The sequence below is a fragment of the Perognathus longimembris genome, chromosome 13, assembly GCF_023159225.1.
Source record: "Perognathus longimembris pacificus isolate PPM17 chromosome 13, ASM2315922v1, whole genome shotgun sequence".
NCBI lineage: Eukaryota > Metazoa > Chordata > Mammalia > Rodentia > Heteromyidae > Perognathus > Perognathus longimembris.
This window is the reverse complement of record NC_063173.1, coordinates 3,208,336-3,234,829: the sequence shown is the minus strand read 5'-3', so window position 1 is coordinate 3,234,829 and position 26,494 is coordinate 3,208,336. Positions and strand designations below refer to the sequence as shown.

The window sequence follows — 26,494 nt, the reverse complement described above, 5'->3', positions numbered from 1 at the left end:
AGCGTGACGCTGGGGTCTGGTTCTGCACTATCAGCGGGTGGCTCAGAGAAGGCTCTGAAGAAGAGGCTTTTGCTGTGAGGCTCTAACTTCTAAGTGGGGTTGTAGGTAGCTCACCAGAGGAGAGCACTTTCGGCAAAGCAAACAGCCGGAGCGTAAGCATGAAGATCTGAGCCGTGTGGGCGTGTTTGGGAACTTACAAGTGAGTTTGACACAGCAAGGTGAAAGAGAAGAGCTCGATGCAGAAGTGGCAGACCGTGGCCGGATTCTGCAAGTGTGGTGGAGACGCGGACATACTGGCCATGGAGACACTGTGAGTCTCCCACGGCTTCATGACTCAACTGGTGGCCGGTGGTCCCAGCCGAGGCCCGGGCACCATCTCTACAACCAAGAAATGTCTAAAACCATAAAGGCTTCTTCCTCTCATCACCCGTACACCCAGTCATCCAGAGAAACGCTTTAGATAAAGTCTAATCGCAGGGCATCCTACCAAAATGTCGCCGACATTCTCCTAAACTGGCATGGTGTATCAGAAAACAAATCTGAGATGTTGTCTCAGTGGTGAGGATCCTAACAACGCCTCAGGACTAGATCTAATGTGGGCATCCTCCATGAGGTCCTCTTGGGAACAGAAAGAGACGTCAGTGGGGCACTTAGGAAGTCAGAATACACGGTGAGTGTGTGTTCGTGATACTGAGCTGGTACAGGTTCATTCATTGTAACAAGTGAACTACACTAATACAAAGTGTGATTGCAGGGGAGGACTATTAGCTGCCGAGGTTAGGGATATTCTCTGCATTAGCTCCACTCATCCGGCAAGTCTCACTTCCTCTGAAACTTTTGTTTTCAAAGTGTCGGGGGGACATGTTTTCACAAGATTGGCAATAAAATAAGGGAATATTTGCAGCCCCCAAATATGCTTGGTTCCCCCATAGTTGAGAAGAATCCTACCTTTCCTAGTGTGCTTTCTCCCCCAACAGTGGCGTGGGGCTGGTGGAGGCAGCAATGGCGTGCTCGTCCGCCTGGGTGGGCAGGCAGAGCCGAGCAGGTGGGCGGGGACTCCGCGTTGGAGACAAAGCCTGTGTTGAAGTCTCTCCATTGGCTTCTTCCCGGGGACCAGTGGGGGTTTGCAGGGAAGTGAGGTATGTGGCAGTTCATTAACAGCCCTGCTGGCCCACACCTGGTGGTCCTCCGGTTCCTGTGGGGGACATCGGTCTGGGACTCTTGGGTCAGTCCATAAAAGGCCACCTGTGACAAGGGCTTGAGCAGAGGCAGAAAACAAACACGTCTCAGATCCCAGGGCCCCCGTCCCCACCGTGGGAAGCTGACCTCTGCCCGGAAGCTGCCCACCACCCAGGGGCTCACTCACAGCCAGAGTGCGAGCCTTCTTTTCTTTAATTCCTTTGTCCCTTCTCAGTCCCACCAGCGTCTGTCTTGGGTATAGATACTTTAAAAAAAAAATCCAAATTCGTTTTTACTAACAAAGGATGCCCTGTCTCTCGGCAGTCACCAAAATGTGCTCTCACTGCGTTTGTATCCCCGCCCTCTCAATACGGAATTATTTCTCCTCCCTTCTGAGGTTGGAAGGGCCTATGACAAATAGCCAGTGTCCACCCAGACAAGACCAACCCCCTGCCACCACCACCAAAACCTCAGCCCGTGGACATCCCACGGCCAGTTCCGCGGGGAGATGTCATGAGTGGTGTGTCCTGGCTTTCCTACAGTAAGGCAGGACACCCTGGCCTTCCGGAGGAGCGAGGAGCGTCACAATGGCGCTACGTGGTCTTTCCCCCGCGCGTGGGCCACCCAGCAGCAAGAAGATCACATTCACGCCTCAACTTCAACCCGTGCGCCAGAGTGCCAGTGGTTCACGCCCGTAGCCCTAGCTCCTCAGGAAGCAGAGGTCTGAGGAGTGTGATTTGAAGCCAGCCTGCCCGGGCAGCAAAGTCCGTGAGACCCTGATCTCCAACGAAGCACCCGAAAGCCAGCAGTAGAGAAGTGGCTTAGTGGTAGAGTGCTAGCCTTGGGCAAAGACAAAAGCTCAGGGACAGGTCCTAGGCTGAGTTCAAGCCTTAGGACAGGCACAAAAAAATCAGATTTAAATCACACACACACACACACACACACGATGATGTGTCCTTACTCCCCTCCTTCCGGGGCTTTCTCCTGACCTCCCACGGGCCTCTCCCTAGCACTTGGTTCCTCTGGGGCATGGCTCCCGTGGTTGTTCTGGAAGGTGCTCCTGGCCTCCTCAAGCGCCTGGCCTCTTTGTGCCCTCATTGTAGCGGGGCCTCCACTTGCAGGTTCTTTCCAGGTACTCCGTTTGTTTGCTTGTTTTTTTCTTTGAGGATACAGATATCTTGAACTCGAGCTTGCTAAACGAGTCCTCTTGCCACCGGGCCCTGCCTCCAACCCTGACTGTTGCTTCCGTGATGAAGTCTTGCTTCCTGCCCAGGCACAATCGACCTCTTCGAGGCTTCTTGATAGCTAGCATCATAGACGTGCGCCACCACATCCAACGTTTCATTGAGAAAGGGTCTGGCAAACTTTTTCTCTGCTTGGGCTAGACTCCAACTACAATCTAGACAATCTCAGCCTCCCAAGTAACTAGGATTTCAGGCATGAGCTGCCATCATCTGGCTTTCTGGGTACCTTTATTTAGGCCAAGTCCGGGCAGGAAAGCAGAAGCTACTCTGGATCTTTTAACATAGGAGATTTAATATAGGAAATTAATCATAGTTGATGAAACATTAAGGACCTAGACAGTACATGTTCTGGCAGCAAGAAATCAGCAACAGCAGCCAACCTCTGTTACTTCCAGGCTGGAGTGACAATGAGAGAAGGTAGCACTTGCAAACGCTCCAGCCATTTTGTGGGATACATGTCAGGACCGGAAGCAACAGTGTATTCCGTGGGTGTTGCTGGGCTTTCTGTCTAAGACAACCCAAGAGAAAGAGAAGACCTTGTCTACTCCCCTGCCTCTCATTTTCTCCCAGTCTTTCATTCACTAAATCTTCCCAGATGCAGCAAACAAGAGAACCTGGGCAGCACAGGGAATGGATCTGGGAGCAAACAGGCAAAGGACTGGTACAGTGTGCATTCACTTGCTTCCTATTCCACCACCCACTTTGTTCAAAGTTGACTGGTTCCTGTTCACTCCCAGATCCTCCTGCACTTGTTTGGTTTCTCTGATGAAGGTAGTTGGGCATCTTGATACAGCCACCAAGCTCTTGTCTTGTATGGGTTTCTTGAATAGAAAAAAAAAAAAAGATGAAGGATCAGGATTCTCCTTCACTTTGGGGAGATGGTGGTAAACTCAGCAGCACTCTGCAGCCTGGCTGTTGTGTGTAATTGTTATCCTGCGTCCTTTGGAGAAGAGTTCTCTCTCTCTTTCTCTCTCCACCACTCATGGTATAGTGGTTCAGCTCAAAGCAGCCCCAGAGGCTCCCTCGTATCGTAAGCAGTTCCCTGCTGCTCCGTAAGACCACACTTGTGGGCCAAACCACCTTCTGCCCAGAAGGACCCTGGCTCAGCAGCTAGTCCGGAGGGCTGGGGAATTGCAGAGGGCATCGGCTCCTGTCCAGGACAGTGAATCCGTCCCAGCTTGCTCCCCTCAGATTGCCTTTTTACTCCTCTGCTACCTGGGAGCCCTTGCTGCTTCCGGGGAAGCTCCAGACAGAGGCCAGTGTGGAAAGGAAGAGTCCAAGGACAGGAGAGAATAAACAAAGGCCCCCAAGTTTGTGTAGCCAAGAAAATAACAGAAAGTGTGAGAAAGGATTGGGGCTTTCTTGTTTTGTTTTGGAGCATTTCCAGGAGCCAGGCATAGAGTTTTGTTTGGATTGGAAAGGAAGGCATAACTTCACAGAAGAAAATCCTTTTAAGATTTTATTCTGGCTCTTACTGGATTAAAGAAAGCAGCGAGAGGATTAAACCGTGCATAGAGGGAGTCGCACCCAGACAGGAGGGGCCCCTCTTTTCCTGGGACGTGTTTGGACAGCCTAGGAAGCAGGGAGCTGGCTTGGCCCTCCATCACAGACTGGTAGGTTCAGCATCATTTAGAACCATTCATGTTACCCCTGTTCTTAATGTAGTAGCAATGGTCACTGTTAAATACTAATAACTGTTAGTTAAAACTGTTGGGTTACAGGGTCTGAATTCTCCAAGCTTTGCTCTCAGAACAGAGAGACTGCCTGCGGCCTCATGCTAGAGAAAAGGCAGAGACACAGTGACGTCGCGGTGGGAGTTGAGTTCTGTCAGGTTTGCTCTGCGTCTCCCATGCTGTGCTCTGTTTCTCTTGAGCTGTGCACTGTTCTCTCACCATAGATCAGCGTTCCTCCACTGTGCTGGGTCTCTGGGGGCTGCTAGAAGAAAACACAATAAACGAATCCTTAAGCAACAGACATTTGTTTCTCCCCCAAGTTCTGGAAGCAACAAGTCTCAGCTCAAGCTATCAGTAGGTCCATGCTCCCCTGAAGGTGCTAGAGAATGAGTGGACCCAGGTTGTTCTCCCCGCTTCTGGAAGTTCCTTGAGTTGGGACAGCGTGATCCTCCCTGGACCCTTCTACTTCTGATTCCAGAGCTCCCCCTTTCTAAGAGCACCTGTTGCGACAGGTTCGCGTCCACTGAGGTAACTGCATTTGAACGTCACTTCCTCTATACAGGCCCCATCTCCAAATGAGGTCTTTCGCCAAGGGGCTGAGGTTTGGACTCCAACATACGTTTTGGAGAACATGACCCCTGTGATCACAAGAGCTCTGTTTTTACATTTACAATTGTTCACTCCCGGACACTGTGTTTTCCTTTTTTGTTTTTCTGTTTTCCAAAATCCCCAAGAGGAATACTTATTAGTTCATCTTAGATCCAGTTCTAGGGCAAAGAAGTATGGTCGACCCATCTCTGTGAAGATGCCCAGCCCTGAGCCAGCGAGTGACCGGCAGGAAGTCAGGTGGTCTTCAAGACTACGGCCATCCTTATAGATGTATGTGCCTACCAGACCCACTAAGGGAGGCTGGGTACACAGTGGACCGTAACACCGTCGCGTGTCTCCTGCGGGAGCCAGAGGGACTGCTGCTAGTTACAGTTCCCCAGGGCCCAGACAGGCAAACCAGCCCAACGGTGCCAGTTGTTGTGCTGGTGTGAAGGAGCATGCCCAGGCAGTCTTCTCTCTGTGGAGGTATAAATCTGTTACCAACTCACAGACTACAGCTAATGGCGCGTCCTTCGCGGGGGGTCAACACCACCGTGGGCCTAGAATAGACAAGTCCGGAAATGTGGCAAAGGGCACAGATGCGTGCCAACGCCATGACGGATAAGAGCAACGAAAGCCGTGTTCTCCGGAGGAGAGCTGTGCTTTGGGCAGGATGAGCTGGGGTGCGGCCCGGGTGATGGGGGGGGGGGGGTTAGACTCATGAGGGGTGAGGGGCATCGTAGGACACGAAACAGCATCAGCGAGGCAGGGAGGGGTAAAACGGTGATTTGGCTGGAGTGCCCGGGGGTGGAGGGGAGGGTGGATGGAGTGCAGGGGGGTGGAGGGGAGGGTGGATGGAGTGCAGGGGGGTGGAGGGGAGGGTGGATGGGGTGCAGGGGGGTGGAGGGGAGCGTGGATGGGGTGCAGGGGGGTGGAGGGGAGGGTGGATGGGGTGCAGGGGGGTGGAGGGGAGGGTGGATGGAGTGCAGGGGGGTGGAGGGGTGGGTGGATGGAGTGCAGGGGGGTGGAGGGGAGGGTGGATGGAGTGCAGGGTGGTGGAGGGGAGGGTGGATGGAGTGCAGGGGGGTGGAGGGGAGGGTGGATGGGGTGCAGGGGGGTGGAGGGGAGGGTGGATGGAGTGCAGGGGGGTGGAGGGGTGGGTGGATGGAGTGCAGGGGGGTGGAGGGGAGGGTGGATGGAGTGCAGGGTGGTGGAGGGGAGGGTGGATGGAGTGCAGGGGGGTGGAGGGGAGCATGGATGGAGTGCAGGGGGGTGGAGGGGAGGGTGGATGGAGTGCAGGGGGGTGGAGGGGAGAGTGGATGGAGTGCAGTGGGGTGGAGGGGAGGGTGGATGGAGTGCAGGGGGGTGGAGGGGAGGGTGGATGGAGTGCAGGGGGGTGGAGGGGAGCGTGGATGGAGTGCAGGGGGGTGGAGGGGAGGGTGGATGGGGTGCAGGGGGGTGGAGGGGAGGGTGGATGGAGTGCAGGGGGGTGGAGGGGTGGGTGGATGGAGTGCAGGGGGGTGGAGGGGAGGGTGGATGGAGTGCAGGGTGGTGGAGGGGAGGGTGGATGGAGTGCAGGGGGGTGGAGGGGAGGGTGGATGGGGTGCAGGGGGTGGAGGGGAGCGTGGATGGAGTGCAGGGGGTTGGAGGGGAGGGTGGATGGAGTGCAGGGGGGTGGAGGGGAGAGTGGATGGAGTGCAGGGGGGTGGAGGGGAGGGTGGATGGGGTGCAGGGGGGTGGAGCGGAGGGTGGATGGGGTGCAGGGGGTTGGATTTTGTGCCAGAGACAAGGGGGTATACATAAGGAGTCCTAGGCAGGAAGGGCAGGTTCTGTTTGCATTTAACATGGCACGGACGGTTTGATAACCTGGAGGGAGGAATAGAAAAGCACTAGACCTTGGCGTGGGACACGTTGTTACCCCGGGAGCTGGAACCAGCCAGCCCCGTGACCCCGGTCTCCGTGAACATTCTGGCTTCCTCACTGGCTCCTGAATGGCGGCTGGAAGAGGGTCTGGAAGCCACCAGAAGTGATGGCCTGTTTTGGCTGAGGACACAGCCGAGCAGAGGCCTGGGGTCTGGGAGAACTCTGGATAGCTTAACACTAGGCTTCGGGGGTCCTCTGCTCCAGGACACCCCTCTCCCCCCAAATCTCAGCATTCTTCCCTCCTCACCCTTAGGATCTCAGACACGTGGGTGACAGAGATAGGAAGGCTGTGGTTCCAGACTAGCTAGGGCGATGCTTGGGAAGAACCAGTCTCACAAGCCAGGCTGGCCGTCGTGGCGGTACACCTGTCACCTCTGCTAGGCAGGAAACACAGGTAGGAAGAGCACCTTTTAATGCTAACCAGGGGAAAAGCACAAGGTCTTACCCGAAAAAATAACAAAAAAACAAAAAACAAGAAAGAAAAGATAATGAAAGGGGCTGGATTGTGACTCACTTGGTAGAGCATCTTCCTAGCAAGCATGCAGCCTTGAAGCCCTGCCCGTATCCATTCCCACCCACCCCCGGAAAGAAGGGAAGTTTAAAAACTCTCAGAGATCTTACTCCTTACAGAGCTTAAGGGTGGACACTGAAAGTAACTTCTACTGAGCTTGGTGGCTCACACCTGTAATTCTAGCTGTTTCGGAGGCTAGAACCAGAGGGTCTTGGCTCAAAGCCAGTTATGATAGTAAAGTTCATGAGGTTTTAGTTCCAAATAACTTTAAAAAAAAATAAAGCAGGATGAGATGCGTGACTCGAGTGGTAGAGTGCCAGCCGAAATAAGCCAGTTGAACAAGCCCAAGGCCATGCGTTCAAGCGCCAGTACCTGCTGAATAAATGTAAATATATTAAATTATATATATATGTAAATAAAAAGTAAGTGAAAAATGATAAATCTCCACAGATAGCACAAGCTTCTTTGGGTCGCTTTGTAACATGTATAGCTATTTGAGAGCCATTTGTCCCCCTGCCGAAGTTTCCTGGGGGACACCCTTGAAGGCAGAGCCCTCACTTGTTTGTAAACACACCGTCTTTTCTTATTTAAGGTCCACAGTCCTGCTGTCTGTTGGTGGACTCACGCTTGTAATTCCTAGTTACTCAGGAGGCTGATATCTGTGGACTGGGGTTCTAAGCCAGCCCAGGCAGGAAAATCCAAGAGACTCATCTCTAATGAACCAGCAGAAAGCCGGAAGTAGACGCGTGACTCAGGTGGTAGAGTGCCAACCCTGTGAGAAAAAGCCAAGCAAGCATGATGCAAGGCCCCGAGTTCGAGCCCTGCCTTCCTTCCCCTCCCTGCCACTCCCCTGGAGAAGCTAGCAGTGCGCACCTACCCTAGTCCCCCACACTCTGCAAAATCCACTTGATCTCGTCTCTGACAGGCATCCCGGCCCCAGCTCTACTTCTCAGTCTTTTTCCACGGTTCAGATTTGGGGTGATACCTGCCGGAGCTTGCCGTGACCAGCCTTGAGGCTCACTTGTGCGCACCCCGAGGAAGAGCTACCCAAGAGCGTTCTGAATGGACACAGACATGACATCCGGGCCAGAATGGGATCTAGCCAGCTTTCCCGGGCCGGCCTAGCAGACGCTCGCCAGCGAAGGGACATGTCCAGAGCTGGCTGGTTGAGCCCACTGAGGCCTGGCAAAAGAAAAAAAAAAAGAAAAGACAAACCCCCTTTGTGCCTTCCTGAGAGAGGATGCCCAGTTAAAAATTCATAGGGCAATTGCACAAAGCCATCTGCTGCCTTTATTTCCTCCTGTGTATATTAAAAAACTTGCAGCTGCTCACCAGGAAACATTCCATCACACACCGCGCCGCGCTCAGGAGCCGGTCTTTGCAGATCAGGGCAGAGCTGAGGCAAGGTGGAAGGGAACGGGGGCGCGTACGCGCAGAGATGGTCGGGTCTCCCCCTCCCCCTCCTCAGCACATTCCAGATCTTTCCACTCTGTTGGCATGCTCTCTGACAGGAGCTCCGTTCTGTGTGTGTGTGGTGGTTGAGTCTGTGGGTGAGTTTGTGTGGTGGCGGGGGGGGGGGGGGGAGGGGGGGTTGACGGTGTGTTCTTACTCCTTAATCTGAAAGTTGGTCTTGGAGTCCATACGCAGCAGCTGCAGCTGCCGTAATTAAAATGAAATAACGTGCTTCCCTCCGTCCTTAGGGAGAGATGCTTTTAAAAAATCCATATTGTAAATGAACTCAGGAATGTGCTAGATCTTCTCTTCTCTCCCTGTTTACTTGTGATTAGCTTTATGGTATTGCTTTTCTTTGCAGTCAGTGGGAAAGAAGGGAATTAACCTTTATTGAGCATTTATCCTGACCCCGGGCACCGTACTGGCTTGTCCCAACCCCATGAGAAGATGTAAATCCCCTTGGATGCTTCGCGTCTTTGTCCTCTTGGTACCACATTAGCCCCCAAATCTCTCAACCCGGTCTGATTCTGTCCAGAGTGCAGCGAGGATTGGTGTTATTAAGATGTTATTGAATACATTGGCACGTGTAATTGGCTTGGATTACAAACCAAAGCTCTTAGCAAGTAACAAGGTAAAGTATTTTGTGCTAATAATTTACATGATAATGAGATGGTTTTTCAGAGGATTGGATGTGTTCTTGAAGGTGTTGCTTAAAGTCATTCTTCAAACCAGGCTGGGAATAGAAAAATCCCAGAAGAGCTCCAGACTCTGGTCTGTTCGAGTCTTAAAAAGCAGCTAATATGGAACGAGAAAGCAGAGCGTGCTGGGTAGGGAAACAGTGGGCCTCTTTCAAAAAGAGCTGCCAGCTTGCTGCAATAAAGCCATGAAGCCAGATGACCATAAGGCATGGATCCCATCGGGCATGGCGGTGCCCAGCTTGCAATCCCAGCTACTCAAGGGGTTGAGGCAAGAGTACCCAAGGTTTGAGGCCGAGCCAGGCAGAATGAGCGAGACCCTACCTCAAGAACAAAACGCAAACAGAAAGCTGGCAGTGTGACTCAAGCAGTGGAGAGCTTGCTTAGCAGACGCAAAGCTCTGGGTTTTATCTCCAGTGCTGAAAAGCAGAACAAGACAGAGAGAGAGCAAAGGAGAGAGAGGAAGGGAGAGGGAGAGAAAATACTCATCCTAAAACAAGAGTAGGAATAACTTGGTGTGGTTTCTTCCAAAATCCATTTCTTTTCCTGTTCTCACTTTGTAAGGAGGAGAGCAGCATTGTCGAAGAACTACTGCCCATGATATTGAACATTTTTTAAAAAGAAGAAATTATTATACGTTCATTATTTTATGTGCATTGTTTTCTTTGTGCTATGGGTCTACTTCTTGTTTGTTATTCTCCTTCCCATTTAATTTAAAGCAAAGAAGTTTGATCCAGGCTACACAGTTGGCCAAGACCGAGGTACAATTCCTACCCACTAGCAGATCTCTCAATAAGAGCGATTCACCCTCATCACTCCAGGCTACAGGTGGGGGGCTGACACTTGTGAGGGCGCACATCTGAAATGCCCCCACAGGCCCGGGTGTACGTGCTCCCCAGCCGGCGGCACTGATTTGAGGAACCTCTGGAAACTTCTTCTGACCACAGGGCCCAGCTGGAGCATGGAGGTCACTGGGAACGAACCCCGGAAGCGTCTCTGTCCTTGCCCCTTTCTGACCCCTCTCTGCTTCCTGACCACCACGAGATGAACAGTGTCTGCCATAGACTCCAGCCGCCTTGAGCCCGGGTCGCATTTGCCCAGGTAGAGAGGCGAGTGCGGGGTCCAGGCACACCCGTAGCTCACCTAGGCAGCGCTCAGCGCTTGTCTCCGTTGCGTCCTCACTGGGGATTTATGGGAGGTAGCCCTGAACCTTCAAAGCCTCTCTTGAACTGCACAGGAGACGGTTGTTTAGAAGCCTCCCCAGCGTCTAGGCCTCCACCGGCTGCTGAGTGCCTGGAATCCCGCCAGTGGCTTCCTCTTCCAGCTCATAGTGTGCGAAACTTGCCAAATTCGTCTGTCTGTCGTGGAACTCCAATAATGCCCGCCACTGCTTTCATGGTCCTCCGCGGCTCCTTGGTACCAAATAATGGCTGCCCTCTTTTGAAAACATGATCATAAGGGTTATATACAGAGGCGTTATATTAGGTCAGGTAAAGAGCACCTTTCTTTTTGGACAATGTCACCCCTTCCCTTGTTCTCTCCCAGTTTTTCCCTCCAACCCCTACCCACAAGCCCTATAGTTCATTTCCACACCGTGTCCAGTGAATAAAGGGCTGCTCTCTTCCCTGAAGCCGTCTCCAGTGAGCTTCCTGGAGGCAGGTTTCTGCTTCTGAATTGCCAGTGTACCCTGTACAGGGCCCCATGCGCTATACATGAATGAGTGAATGGATGGATGGATGGATGGATGGATGCTGTAGTCATTCCCTCGCTGGATTTGCCCTCAGTGAAGTGCTTGCCTGTGAACACTTGTGAAACCAGTTCGGCAGCCTGACTATGTTGGCTCCTTGCCAGACAGCATGACGCTTACTGGAGATACTTTGAGAAAGGGATGAGAACAGAAAGGGAAATAAACAGATTGGAAAGGAGAAGTTGAAGTTTTCCCTGAAGCCTCAGCCAACATGAAAGTAGGAGAGTAAACTCCATCTCTCTCAGACAAAAAAAAAATTAAAAAAATATATATATATATATTTGAAGGAAAATGAATGGAACCAGAGCACACATTTAGCAAGAATAAGCCAAGCCCCCAAAAGGCAAATACACATCTTCAGTGGAATCTAGACCTAACATGATGATGATGATGATGATGATGATGATGATGATGACGACAATGACAAAGGCGACAGAGATGATGTAGGATGGTGAGACATGAGTGTAGAAGAGGAACTGAGCGGAACCAACATGAGGAAGAAGAGGAAAGGAAAGGATTCTAAGGCAAGAAGAGATTAGAAGTATGATACAAACTGGGCGCTGGTGGCTCACCGCTAGAATCCTGGCTATTCAGAAGGCTGAGATCTAAGGCCCAAGGTTGGAAGCCATCCCAGTCAAGGAAAGTCTGTAAGACTCTTATTTCCATTTAACTAGCAGAAAGCCAGAAGTGGAGGTAGGGCTCAAGTGTTAGAGTGCCAGACTTGAGTGGAAAAAGCTAAGCAAGGATGTAAGTCCTTGAGCTCAAGCCTTAGTGCTAGCACAGCACACACACACACACACACACACACACACGAAGTCTTAACATGCATATTTATGAAGACAACATAGTGAATCCAGCCAAACAGTGTTTGAAAATGGGAGGAGGCGGAAGGGGTGTATCAGAATATAATACAGGGGTGAACTTGCTCAGAGTACACTGTGCATATCCATGGAATTATCATAATGAAACCTCCTTCTTTCGATATATGCTAATTAAAATTTTAAAAATTGCAGTTCCTAGCACCTTCCAGAGGAGAAGAAAAAGGCACAAGTGAGAAGCAAAACACAAAGCTTTGGCGTAAAGCTATCAAGGATTAAGTGAGATACCATGTCCTGGCCAGGTTTTATTTTGTTTTGTTTTGTTTTGTGCCAGTACTAGGGTTGGAAGTCAGGGCCTTAGGCTCTTGCTTGTCTTTTTCACTGAAAGCTGCTGCTCTATCACTTAAGTCCATCCTGAATCTTTACTGGCTAATTGGAGATAAAAGTCTCATGGGCTTTCCTACCCAGGCCGGTTTCCAGCGATAATTCAGCCTTCTAGGTTTCTAGGATTACAGACATGAGCCACTGATGCCGGGCTTGGTCATGTACTTGAATTGTGCATCAAACATCCTGGTCACCGGCTGTGGTCAGGCTGCTCTGTCCTAAGACAGACCTGAGTCCTAAGAGCTGCAAGGCACTGGGCACTTGGGAGAGGCCCCATCACCTTGCCAGAATTGGACAGATCAAGGCACTTTCCTGCTCTCTGGAACTCAGAGACGGAAGAGCCACGGTAAATAGAAATGTAAGGCGCCATAGCCCTTGTTGCTCATTTGAGATACGGACAAGAGTAGTCCTAGGCTGCTTTCTGCAGTATTTCTTATCTCGACCACAGTAACCTGATTTGAAAGGACTTTCCTCACTTTACCTCCAGACTCAGTCTCCTCCTCACTCCGTGGCGGCCTTTCAGGTCTGCTCCCGGAGGTGGGGCGGGAAGCCCAGCCCCGAGGTAAGGAGAGGTGGTCTAGTCTTGGACAGAGCTCAAGGAATGTGCCAGCCTAGTAGCATTCTTCTTTGTTTAGAATAACTAGAATTTCCTGTAAAGAAACCCTTGAAGTGCAGATGAAGCTAGCAAACTTTCCCACATAGGGGAATTTTGTCTTCAATGGGAATTACTGATAATTCCTCACTTCCTAAGCGACAACACAGACTTCATAACTAGTTTCCTAAGTATATTTGGCAAATACTGTATTCAGGAAACTTCTCCAAATAATAGCTTTAAAAAAAGAAATCTCTCACTCCGGTACCTAAGTGTGTCCTTCTCATCTTGATCTTCAGCATGTGGGTCTTTTTCTGCAAGATGCTTTTTAGTAGTTGTGTATTAGTGGTAGCATGGTACAGGGTGACTGAGCCTTTGAGAGCCAAGTTCCAGTCCTGCTTTCCCTCTTGCAGTGACTTATGGGAAAGGACCTGAAAGAGAAAGGGTCTCCTTACCCTTCTTTTGAGTGGGATAGGATTTCTTTTATCGTTTGACCAGGTCTCGGGGCATTGAAGTATCTCTTGAGTTACTAGAGATGCTAACTAAGCTGGGTCATAGTGACAGAATCTTAGAACAGAAAGGACCTCACGTGTGTCCCAGTTCAGGTAAGAAAACCGAGGCTCAGAGAAAGGAAGTGATGCGTCCAATGTTGCCATAATCAGGGAGAACAAGTCTTTAAAAACGTTATTTTTTAACATTCTTATAAAGGTGATGTACACAGAGGTTACAGTTACATAAGTCACGCCAAGGGTACATTCCTTTTTAAACCCCTTCCCACACTGCCTCCAGTTTTCCCCTCCATCCCCACCCCCGAGTTGTATCGTTCATTTTCCACAGTGATTAGTGCGTACCATTGCTGCGTTGGTTCACCCTTTGTCCCTCCATTTCTGTGCCTCCCCTTCTGCTCCCCAATATAAAATAAATATATTATATAAATGAACACCTATAAATGAACAAACAGAACAAAAAGGAAAGAGGGGGAAAAAAACAGCAAAAAAGAAAAAGGCTTGTTTCTATTTCCCGGAGTTCATTCCGAGACATATTATTTTGTATGATGAGATGCACCCACAGGCATTGTGTCTTTCTCAGAGCAAAAGTCCTTTGAGCCAAGGACCCAGGTCCAGAAGGTTCTAACACTGTTCATGTCATATCACAGGAGATCCTGGCTTATTTCTCAGGGTCAGACATGGCGTCTCAGAGAGTTAAAGAACTTCAATTAATGAAGTGAATGAGTGAATGAAGTAGCCCTGGGCCTCAGCCCCTTGCTCCCTTCCTTCTCTTCTCCACCGGCCACGGCCCAGGCTCAATCCTCTCTGTTTGGCAAACCCTCAGTCTCTCCTCTCTTCCAAGCCCCGTGCTGGCCACCTGAATAACGCTATGTCGCATTGCCCCTGCGAGTTTGGATTCACCTCAGGGAACGCGCATGAAAGCGACAACTGTAAGACAAGACTCTCAGTCCCATAGCAGGAGAACAGAGAGCACTGGTTTGCAGGGGGGACTTTCGGGGACGAGAACCCCACTTGCTTTCCATCCGCGCTATGGAACTAGGAACAGGCTAGGGGCTGTGACCACTGGCGTGCCTTCGCGGTGACTGCTGGTGAGGGGTCTGTGAGCAAGAGGTTGGGTCCTGCCAGGCAGTCTTAGCCAACCTCTGTTCTCTCGTCCAACAGAAAGGATCCTGCCCCGCGCTCCAAGAACCGATGGCCTTGAAGAGAGGGCTGCCAGGCCCCAGGACACCGCCGAGTCCCCCAGCTTGCTGACATGGAGCCAGGTCAGTGCCTTCGTCTGCTCCGGTTTTCTCTCCTCAACTCAAAGCTATGGCCTTGATGAGGAGTCTGTCTTGGAATTAGCAAGCGTACCTAGTGTTTGGACAGCGGCCATGGGCACCGGGCTGCCTGGGGAAGGGGAGAGAGCGGTGGGCTTCCCGGGCAGCGGGTTGCTGGGAGCAGCAGTGGCGGAGGACGCGGTGGACAGGCAGCCAGCAGAACCGATGGCGGTGCTGGCAGGAAGGATGTCCTGTGCGGGTCAGGGCAGGACCGCAGAGGCAGTGGTGGGCAGCAGGAGACAGGGTCAAAGGATCCCGGAGTCGGCGGTGAGATTGGCGGCATCGTGGGAAGCCGTCGGGAGGCGGGTGTGCCCCAGGGCCACGGGGGGCTTCCTGAACATTCTGCACATTGCCCTGCAGAATAGTAATGATAAACACGGTAGGAAGCCCCCAGGTTCTGCGGGGGCGGGGGGGGGGGACGCGGAAGGCAGCTTCAAGCTGGCGAAGGAGACTCATCCATGGAGGCTGGCCATGATGGAAGAGGCTGAGAATCAGAAGCGGGAGCAGGGGCAGAGAGAGCAAGCCCTTTGGTGGACTCCTCCGTCCCTGCTGGTACCGAGCCCTGTGTCATGTCCTCTGAACACGCTTGCAAGGTGAAACACGAGTCCTGCCAGGCCCTGTTACGCTGCAGTAATGACTCCTCGGCACCATCCCGGCGTATTCCCAGAGTGAAGTTCCCTTTCTTACTTGTGCTAACCCACAGAGGTGGTGCGCGCTGCTAGTGACTTGAAGACCAGGCTGGGGAAAGGTCTGTCATATTGTAAGTAGACCGCCCGGGTCACGTGACCCTCTTCGTCACTGCAGCGGGAGAAACAGGTTAGAAGCTAGTAGGTATTAAGTGCTTCCATCCTTAAGTGACACAGCGCTCACTGGTCAGAATTAGTCCCGTGGTCCAGTGTTCCTGGGAGTGTGGAAAAGACATGGATTATTGATGAGCCCTACTTGCCTCTGCCAAAGTAGACTTTATTATATCTATTGCGTAGGTCAGGAACATAGGCTCAGAGACTCTTTTGTCCAAGGCCTCCCAACTTAAAAAAAAAAATAAGAAGGCCTGAACCTTACATACCTCTGCTCCAATCATTTATTTCACTGTTCTGCAGAGACATATTGAATAGTTACCAAATAGAGATAGCTTCCCCATCCTGCCTGGATCACGCGTGACCGCACACCACACTAAATGCTTTGCAGTAGACAGATGGTTCTCTGAAGAGATCCTCTAAGACGTTCAGCTTTTCTTACAAAGAGAGAGGTAAAAGGGGGTCACGTTTAGGGAGGCCTTGTGGCAAGGACTTGATTTGCGTATTCCGCCCAACTCCCCCAACCCCATGAGGTACTTCTTAAGGGCTCCATTTTGAAGATAAAAACCAATTCGATCCGCTTAGAAGGTTAAGAGGAAAACCGACGATCAGCCCTTCAAGCCCAGCCGGGTCCGTGCACAAAGAATACTTGAACGCTAAAATGGAAAAGAAGTTGAAGTTAGGTCCCACTCCACCCAAACTCTTGAAACTTGGTTTCCTCTCTCTCCTCTACGTCCCGACTTGTCCTGGGTGTTCTCTCTGGTTCCTCTATGTCCTTTGTATGTCGCAGCCCTGGAGACAGACAGAGCTGTCATCTCGGACAGAGGGAACCTCTTAGAGCCCAGACGCCGGCTTGTTTATCTCCGTGTTACTGCCAGCCACGGAGCTAGGCCCAGAGCAAGACTTGCAGAACTCATGGAGACCCGGGGAGGGACGGAAGATACTCGACACAGTATTAGGTAGCAAGACCCGAATGTTGCCGGGTGGGATGGGTTCTGCGCCTGGATACGGGATTCTTCTCCCTGGCACCTGTCTCTCATGCCACGGACCTCTTGGCCGTTCTGTGAACCATGAACATGCTTTTGCTCCCAGGCACAAAGCACAGAGCCCTTTTCTGGTCTTGGAGAAAACTTCCGGGTGAGTTAGCAGCAGCAGAGCTAGAAGCCAGCTTCCAGCTGAGCAGAGCCGGCTGGGCTGAGAGGACCCTAGTTCAGGCCTGCTCTCGGCCCCCAGGCGCGTCAGGGGCCTGAGAGGAAGCAGGAAGTGGTAGAGGCGGGAATGGGGGGGGTCGCCCCCATCCTGTGGGAAGTACTCCCGCTCAGCCCAGACCTTTCTGGGACCCTCTCCTTTTAGAACGCTTTGACATTTATCTCCACCGGATGCGTTATATATCACTAAGTGAGTTCAACTGTCTCTTTTTGGACTTGTTCCATGGGCACATGGGCTTCTCGAGGGCAGGGACATGTTTATGCTGCTCCTGTGTCCGCCATGACGCCTGGACCACAGACAGCAAACGCGGGATGAGAGAATGAGCGAGGCAGTGATGGAACAAGGGCTTCGGTTGTCACTTGCTTTCAGCCACCCCGCCTTTCTCCATGCTGAGCCCCGCCCCCCGCCCTGCCTTCCCATGATTCCCTCTGCTTCCCAGGAGGCTGAATTCCCTTGAGCACACTAGACAAGCATGGACACCCCCCCCCTCCTCCAATCCCTGGAGCCCTCAGAGTTTCAAGAACCAGAGAAACTTCTTGTATCTGAGCCCCTAGTGCCTGCCACACAGTGAGGACCAAGCTGCTGTTTCTTGGCTTGAGCCATGTGGACCTGCAGTCCATGTAGATGTGCAGCTGAGGCCCCTTTCCTCCTCCTCCTCCTCCCCCTCCTCCCTGCCCGCCCCCTCCCCCAGTCAGCCAGTCAGGTGACCAGAGCCCTGGTTGCCAGCTTGGCCTCTGTCTTCTGCTTCCCACCTGCCTTGGAGCCCAGGAAGAGGAGGCAAATGGGACACTAATGAAATGCAGAGAGAAAACTAAATCTGGAGGTGCTGCAAACACCGTGGAGGAGGAGGAGGGAGACAGGGTTTAAAAGGAGCTCTCCGGGGGGGAGGGGAAGCAAAGGGTGGAAGCCAGCTCCAGTGAGCCAGCTCCACGCAGCCCTGGCTCTGACTCAGCGGGCAGGCAGGGTGACCTGCAAGAAACCCATTAGCACAAGGAACTTCACTCTTCAATTAAAGGACTCATTTATTCATGCCATGCCTAAAAGGATTGGAGTGGGTTAACCGTTAATTAATTCATTAGGACCCAAAGCATTTAAAGCAAAACTTAAGGTTTAAAGAAGGAAGGAAGTAAAAAGGAAAGGAGGGAGGAAAAGAGGCAATGGGGTCTTTGGCTCAGAACAGGTATCTAGGAAAGTGGTTGCAAATCAGTGCCCCGAGGCCGGCACAAGCCAACAGGGCCATGGACCGAAGGAGCTTCAGAATGTACTGCTGATGAGAGATAGCAGTAACGGTGACTGGGGTGCTCCAGAGCCTCTCAGGTCCACTGCTACTCCTTCATGGGAACCCATTGCTCCATGGCAGGGTCCCTGCAAGGGAGTGCTGTTTTGGGTTTTATTTGGTTTTGTTTCTTCACACCCCATATCTCGTTAAATTCTCTCCGCGCTGTACAAAGTATTCGATTCAATTGCGTGTTCTCTTTGGGGGGCAGTACTGGGATTTGAACTTAGGGCTTCACATTGGGTAGGCAGACATGCTATCACTTACGCCATTTTGTCGTCCCTTAAGTCCCATTTTAGAGGTGAAGTTACCAAGGCACAAAGACAGCAAATAAGGCTGGGACATTTGGGGGTCTTCCTCATATTATTGTGTATACATAAATTAACTCAAAATGAATCATCAACCTAACTCTAAGACCTAAAGCTGAAAATACTTCAGAAAGAGACAGAGGGGTAACCATTCAGAACTCTAGATTAGACAATGGTTTGGCACATTCCAAAGGGGTGGAGAAGGAGAATGAAATAGTTAAATGGGACCTCTTAAAATGTAATTCATAGCCAGGCACCAGGGGCCCATGCCTATAATACTAGCTACTTAGGAGGCTAACATTTGAGGCCTGTGGTTTGAAGCCACCAAGCAGGAAAGTCCTTAAGCCTCTTATCTGCAAAAGGCTGAGCTGTGGCTCAGTGGTAGAGTGTCAGCCTTGAGTGAAAAATTTCAGAGACAGTGCCTAGGCCCTGAGTTCAGGTTCTAGTACTGGCATACACAAAAATAAAATTTAAAAGTGTTATGTTCCAAAACATTCAAGAAAGTAAAGAGACAGTCACAAAATAGAAGAAAATCTTTGCAAACATTATAGCGGATAGAGAACTTGCATCCAGGAGATAAAAAGAATACAACTCAGCAGCAAAAGTACAAACAACATATTTTAAGCAAATATTAAATGAATTTTAATAGATATCTATCCAAACTAAGTAGTAAATGACTAATAATGTATACCTAAAATAACATTCAACATGTTTAGCCAACAGGGAACACAAAGCAGAGTCACTGAGTAATCGGTGTCGACTTTCTGATACCAAAAATTCTTGGCCTCATTCCTCCCCTTGTAATGGTGTTCGAGAATGGGGGTGGGGGGAATCCTCCATTCCCCCAAGAGTCCACCACTCAGAGACAGTCTCAAGTAAAAAGATGGATTTATTGGGGAAGTTCCGGATGGACCAGTCCCAGGTTTCAGAAAAACCTAGAACACAGAACAGGACTATGGCACAGAGACTTACTTCCGGAGGATTTCCAAGTACCAACAAACCCATTGAGCTCCAATGGAGAGGTGAATTGGGACGCCATGGGGACAAGACACCAGACTCGAACATGTGGCATGGCGTCATGGCGCCTGAGCTGGCCTGCCCCTAAATAGCGTCAGGTCAGGGGGCAGGTTCACAGGAAGCTCCCAGTCCCAAGCACTTGACAGACAGGTTCAGTCACCTATAGGCCAAGTGTCCACCCCTGTCTCTTGGGGTTCAGGAACTCCCATTACCTGGGGATGGGGCTTCCCTTCCTGTAGGAATCCAGGCACGACCATCAAGAATTGGTGTGCAGATCAAGAATTGGTGTGCGGATTGAGGGGGGCATTATTGTTTACAAGGAGAGGGAATCTTCCAGGGCCTCTGAGCAGATGGGGCTGGGGAGATAGTGGAGATGGAGTCACCTTCTGCCCTGTTTTGCTGGCCAGATCTGACCTCCTTATTACACCCTGAGCTTGGAGAAGAAGAGGTTGCAGCTAAGACAAAGGAAGCGATGGGACCTGGTCAGCCAGGGACCAGCTGCCCAGGGCTTTTTCCCCAGGAAAGGGCAGAAATTGCTGAGATATAGTCCTAAGAAGAGATACCCACTTTGTTCTTCGCAGCTTTCAACAGCACTTCCTCAAAGCATGAAGCCCCAGGTTCAGGACCCTCTTCAGTATTGTTGAAGACTGCAATGTGCTTTTATTTGCATCGTTTCTAGCTACTGAAATTTGTCATACTAGTAATAATTAGCATTAACAAATGTGAAAATTTTCCCCCTTTCCAGCCCATTTAACATAGAAATAATAATCCCTGACTTTCACAAGAACATGTTTCTATGAAATCTGATTCTTCCCAAACTCAAAAATATATGGAGTAGCAGAGTTTCACATTGTGGTGCATCTCTCTTGATGATGGCTTTCCATTTAGTCTGGAAGGCTCCACCGTCTATTCATAAGAGAGCTAGCTGGAAAAGGGGAAGTGATGTCATAGCATTATCACAAGTCGTTTATGAAAGGGTCTTAGGGATCCTCAGAGATCCCTAGACTCTCTTTTGAGACCTGTGGAAAGTGGGCGGTTGGGGGAGGGAAAGTCAGAGCTGTGGATCTCTTGGAAGAAAGGAAGTGAGGGCAGTCTGGGTGGATTGTGTATTACCAGATAAGTTTGTCTGTTTCCAGCCATTTCCCAGGAGAACAGTGCTCCTCGGCTACATCACAAAACAGGAGTGCTGGAATAAATGAAGAATGAAGCCTGGCCACTTCGGGGAGGCCCTGGCCCGTGCACTGATACTTTCCTGGCCTCGGACACTTTCTCCCTTCCTGGCCCATGGAACCAAACCCTCTCCGTGTTTTTTAGATGGGTCTGGGAAAGCTTTCCTGCCATCCTTAACATCCCAAGCCCGAGTTGAGCATCGTCTCTCCCCGCCCCTTTCACCAGTAGAGTGGTTGGAGACAGGGTTCCAGAAGGCGTTGAGGCCCGTTGGAGAGAATTGTGGGATGCCAGGCTGAGGAGCTAGGGCTTTGCGTGATTGTTTCTAAGAAATGGGACGTCACAGAATGTGTTTACACATGCGACTCCTTGAGGAGACGCAATACATACACGGGAACCGCAGTCACCAGGAGGTGTGTGTGTGAGAGCATCCGCAAAAGGAGGAAAGAGCTACTCGCCTCATTGCCATAGGCATGCGCTCTTCCTCTTACAGGTGTGTGGGCAGAGTCTCTCTCCACCGAGGATAACTTGATGGTGAATGGTGGAGCTACGGTTCCAACTCCCAACTTAATGCTTTTCCTTCTGCTCTACAACAATGGCCTTGGCACCGCTGGTTAGACCTTGTATGTTTACTACTATATATACTGCTGGGGGGTTTTGTTGTTTTGTTTTGTTTTTTTGTAGGTCATGGGGCTTGAACTCAGGGTTTGGGCCCTGTCCCTGAGCTCTTTTGCTCAAGGCTAGCGCTCTACCGCTTTGAGCCACAGCTCTACTTCCAGTTGTTTTGGTTTTTTTTTTTTTTTTGTCAAATTAGTGATAAGAGTCTCGTGGACTTTTCTACTTGGGCTAGCTTGGAACTGCCACCCTCAGATCTCAGCCTCCTGAGTAGCGAAGTCTACGGGGGGTAAGCCACCAGCGCCTGGCAATATTGCTGTTGTTAAAAAGTCTGTAGTTATTGTACATGTGCAATTTGTGGCACTTGGAAAGCTGATCAGCAAACCAAATAATGCTCCTTTGTTCTACACTGCCCTATACCAACTTCCGTGAATGTAACGATCAACAACTCTCTTCTCCTCAAGGACGATGTAAACCCAAGTTACTATTAGCTCCAAGAGCCAGTGAATCAGATGATCACGAAGCGCGGCTCTGCCACAGGTGTCCGTCTTGCTTGGTGATTTGTATCTGAGGAGTCAGAGGATTGAACAGATATATTTTTGCATGGGGTCAGGAGAAATTATTCCAAATGGAACAATCTAGTTACTGTCTAAGTAATGATGTAAACCAGCCTTAGGAGGCTTTAGTGTATCGCCGCATGTGTTACCAATGAGCAAGGAAAAAATGAACAATTATTGAACTCTTACTATGGACTAACTCCTGTCTGTACAAGTCACGTTGCAGGCTTCATTTTTGTTATGAAAGCCTGTATATTCTAGGCTCTGTGAGACAGGAATATGTACAACCTCAAGTGATCACACTACCAAACAGACAAATGTCTTGCTCGGGTACAGAGACGTGTAGCTTTGACACCGTGAGGAAGGAGCCATCTTGCTCGACCGCTTTTCCTTCCCTGAGTCCACACATTTTCAGTCTTCACCCACAGCACTTGAAAGGCCCTCTTCCCTCCCAGACCACTTTCCTCTTTTAACACTCACTATTTGTTTAGGCAGTGATCCTGGACCAACTGAACATGTGCGTCGTATTCTCAGGGAGGAAGTTAACCTGACATGAAGCCCACAGGCTTCCAGATGGAGCCTGAAACCCAACAATCCCATTCGCTCAAACAGGGAATGTCTGTGACTGAGTCCCCTCAGCTTCCCTTGCTTTTCCACTGTGGAAACCCAGTGTGGAATTCTGCCCTGCCCCCACTAAGTAAGCGTGGCTCCGGCTGCAGAAGTTGCTGCCCTTCTGGAATGCTCCAGTGTTGACCTAGTGCCTGTGCCGTATCTTCTGAGTGGAGTTGTGACACAGTCCTGGGTATGAAATCAGAATGATCAAGGCACATTTGGCCATTCGTAACCTGCGTGCTTATTAGTTTCTTTTCAAACGGGAAGGTCGGTGCCATTATCCTTGATGGGTTAACTTACCAAATCATAGGGCATGCTTCCCTTTGCTAATTGCGTACCTTCATGGCCGGTTTCGCCAAAGCAGCCAAGGGAGTGGCCCAAAGGCCCATTTCCCAGACTGCGGACTGATGCTACTGTATGGACTTGGCTTACCCTCTGTGTGATGGATGTATTTAGATATCTTCTACCTCCCATCGCTTTCCTAAAAGTTCCTCTGGTGGAAAAGAGAGATGAGTCAACAAGAGGAACAAAAATCCTTGGCCTCTATGGATTCTAACCGTAGTGGCAAAGCCAAGTGTGCAGAAAACGCTCCGGGGGTGAGAACAGACATTTGTTGAGGACCTATTAGATGTCAGCCACTGTGCTAAGCATTTCACAGTCCATTTAACCCTCCCAACTCCCTGGCGAGGTAAGCATGGTGATTTCTGATTCACAGATGGGGCTGCGGAGCTTCGGAGAGGGTCGATGACTTGAAGTCCTATAGCCGGGAAGTGGGGGGGGGAGGCTGGAATTGGGTCAAGGTCATCTGCTGCAGAGCCCAGCCTGTTCTCTCTGGGTGAAAAATAACAAGACCAACCACAGCAAGAATGATATTTGGGGGGGGGGGGGTGATCATTGGAGTTCTAACCTAATCCTTACAACAGCCCATGGTGTTAGGTCCCACTGTCACCCCCATCTTGCACATGAGAAAAACACTCTAGAGAAAAGCGCTTTCAGAAGGAATCATAGTCCAGAAGTGCCAGCAGTCTGTCACTTTATGTGGCAGCTCCGTCATCAAGGGCTCCGGTTGGCTAGGCGCTAGTGGCTCAGCCCCGAAATCTTAGTTACTTGGGAAGCAGAGATCTGATGGCCAAGGTTCAATGCTAACCTGGAGAGACCGAGAGATTCTTGTCTCCAGTTAACCACCAAAAAAGCCAGAAGGAGAGCCTGGGCCAAGTGATAGAACATGAGCCAGGAACAAATTGCTAAAGGACAGCACCTACATCTTGAGTTGCAGCCTTAGTACTGGCATAAAAAATAAATGAGCAAACAAATAAATAGAACGATTGACTCCTGTCTAAAATCAGCAAGGTGTACTTAGTAATATTTGGTGATTGACAATTGACTGCCTGTCTCTCTCTTTTCTTTCTTGTCAGTCGGTGAGGGGGAGTGGGGTTGGACTCTGGGATTGGGCGGTGTCCCTGAGCTCTTTTGCTCAAGGCTATAGCACTCTACCATTTTGAGCCACACGGCTCCACTTTTGGCTTCCTGGGAGTTACTTGGAAATAAGAGTCTCACGGACTTCCCTGCCCAGGCTGGCTTTGAACCATGATCCTCAGATCTCAGCCTCCTGAGTAGCTAGGATTGCAGGTGTGAGCCAACAGCACCCAGCTTCACTAGCTTTCTTAACATCCCTTTGGAGTGGGTACTAATAACCTATTCTTGCCATCAAGATATCTCCTCCTATGGAGACTCCTAATAGGTTACAGAATTGCTGTAGAGCCGGACTCCCAGACAGTTCAGAATCAATCATGGCAGGAGGGCATGTAGTATCATGACAGAGCAGATTCTAGAATCATGCTGATGGAGTTCAGTCCTGGCCTGCCAGCTCTGACTCTGGGCATGTTACTTTCTCTCTGTGTACTTTACTTTCCTAATATGTAAAGTGTGGGGTATAAGACTATTTCAAGGCCAAAATAAACAAAACAGGTAGACTATGTATAATAATAGGTAGCATAAAAGCAAGTTCCCCAAAGATGTTATCAAGCTGATATACTAGGAGGTGAGCTATTTCCACCTTTCGCTGGCAGGCGAAGAAATGAGAGGCAGGTAGCGATGGACCTGATTGATATACATGTCATTGGACTCTTCCAATTCTAGCACCCAGGTTCATGCAGACACTGAAAGTCACATTTAGAACAGCGGCCGGGAGAAATCCACACATACTCTTCTTTCTATAAAAGTCGGAATTAGTAAACTTTCAATCTACCTTATCTTTACTCAACAGCTTGTTGTGCTTGCTTATTCTTCCACTATCCTTAAAACACTGCTTTTACTTTTATGCATATCTACTTTCTTTTTACTGAGTCTGATCATTTCAGTGCCTGTGGTATGAGCAGGTCTGGGGTATGTGTGTGAGAGACAGAGTCAGAGACAGAGACAGAGAGACAGACAGAGACAGAGACAGAGACAGAGACAGTACCAGGGCTTGGACTCAGGGCTTTACACTCACAGCCGGAGCTCTACTACTTAAAATGACGCCTCTGGTCCAGCACTTCGCTGCTTAGCTCAAGGTGGAATCTTGTAGACGTTTCTGCCACAAATGGCTTCAAACTGTGATCCTCTAGGTGGTAACCTCCTGAGTACCCAGGGTTACAGATGTGGGTAACCAGCACCCAGAAGGTTCGCTTCTTTGCCGCTTCTTGTTTTTCAGTGGTTTGTCTTTTCCCGTGATGGCATGCCCCCCTGCAAACCAGGGAGCGATGCAGTGCTCAGCAGAGCCCAGCAGAAGCCTGCGCGAGACCGGCTCTGCTCCCCCACAAGGCCTGTGTTCTGTGGCGAGGAGCAAAATCTGAGCTCTTCATGCCTGCACAGGCTCAGCAAATCCAGTGCGGCCTGGAGAACACACTGTAGCTCCCTCCGCCTCCTCTGTCTTCCACCGCCCTCTTTCCCACTCTCCCCACTGCCCTTCGAGGAAAAGCCTACACAAAGACACTCCAGAGGTGCTGGAGGCAAACTGGGTTAGAGAATGAGAAAATAACCTTTCTGCTTTGCAAAGTGTGCTGCAGGTGGCCAGTGTGGATCCTACATTTTCTCACTGACCTTCATGCCCATGGAAGGGTAGGGTTGGGGCTGCATGAACTGGGCCCAGGCACCATGAATTCTGTGGGAGGAGCTGCAATGAGCTTTTGACATATTCTTACCCAGACTCCTCTGCCAAGGCCAGGGAGAAAGGGGGGGGGGGGTTGTTCCACCGCTCCTTCCGGTGACAAATAGCAGAACCACAGCTGGAACCCAGAACCCACTAACGGCCGAAGCCACATTCTTCCATTCTACAGGGTAGTGACATCCCAGAGAAGGGACCGGGCATTGGCCCTGGACAGCCGCATGGCCTAGAGGTAGGCCCTTAGAGAACCACACGAAATACAGCACCAGGTTTGCAGAAACACCTCCCAGTCCGTTTCCTGAAGCCCGAGTCTTGTCTTTGGGGCAGGAATGGGCTCTTAGCCTGTCTCGTTCCTTGGGAGTCAGCATGGGGAAACAGCAGAAGTGGGCAAGGTAAACTTGCGTGGGTCAGGACTCGGCAAAGGCTGTGCTTAGTGCTAGTTCAGCAGCTCTGCTGGGTGCCTGTAGTTCTGGAAGGGATAGAACTCGGTTCTCTATAACAAGCTTAATTTCTGTTTGTGGAAAGGATGACATCCGAAATGAACAAGGGTCTCGGGGGGAAAATCCCAAAAGGGAGGCGAAACGGAGGTGCTCTTTCCGATGTTGAAGAGGAGCTCGAGATGATGCGCTCGCTCTGTTCCTCCGACAGGGGTCTGCCTCTGGTCACCTCTCCTTGGTGTGCTCGTCAGAGGTTTCCCACGGCCCCAGAGGAGGCCCTTGCGCCCCCCTGGGCCCTGCAAAGGTCCTGTGCTGACGTGTTTCCAGAGAATTTATAACCAAGGGAAGAAGCTCAGACGCCCTTCCTTCGGAAGTCAGTTACCTCCAGCAAGTCCCTCTGTCACTATGTGTTTCTATAGCTTCACGGGCCAAATGGATGACACGGAATACTTTTATCAGGACAACATGCTGCTGCTGGGCTTATTATGAGGATCCAACGAGCCCTGGCCATCGCACCTGGCCCGTGCTCACGCCCCGGTCCGTGTCAGTGGTGATGGGATGGTATTGGTGGTAACACCTATAATCGCGTGACTTCTGAGCTCTGGGCCTTTACAGCCCTGTCTCGCCCTTCCCAGGCTCCCTAGAGGGTGGCACGCGTCCACCTGACCTCATGAGCGAGTCGTCTTGTTCCTACCTCTGTCCCGCAGCAGGAGGCCCCGGCCC

The 26,494-nt window shown here is 50.7% G+C and overlaps 1 protein-coding gene across 3 annotated transcripts in view; it reads left to right on the top strand.

Annotated features, from left to right (window-relative positions):
* Tenm4 (teneurin transmembrane protein 4) overlaps nt 1-26,494 on the top strand; it is a 567,737-nt gene that overhangs the window by 75,270 nt on the left and 465,973 nt on the right. For all 3 annotated transcript variants that reach the window (XM_048361201.1, XM_048361200.1, XM_048361199.1), the window contains exon 2: nt 14,477-14,577. The gene's annotated coding sequence lies outside the window, so the exon portion shown is untranslated. The remainder of the gene's footprint in view (nt 1-14,476; nt 14,578-26,494) is intronic.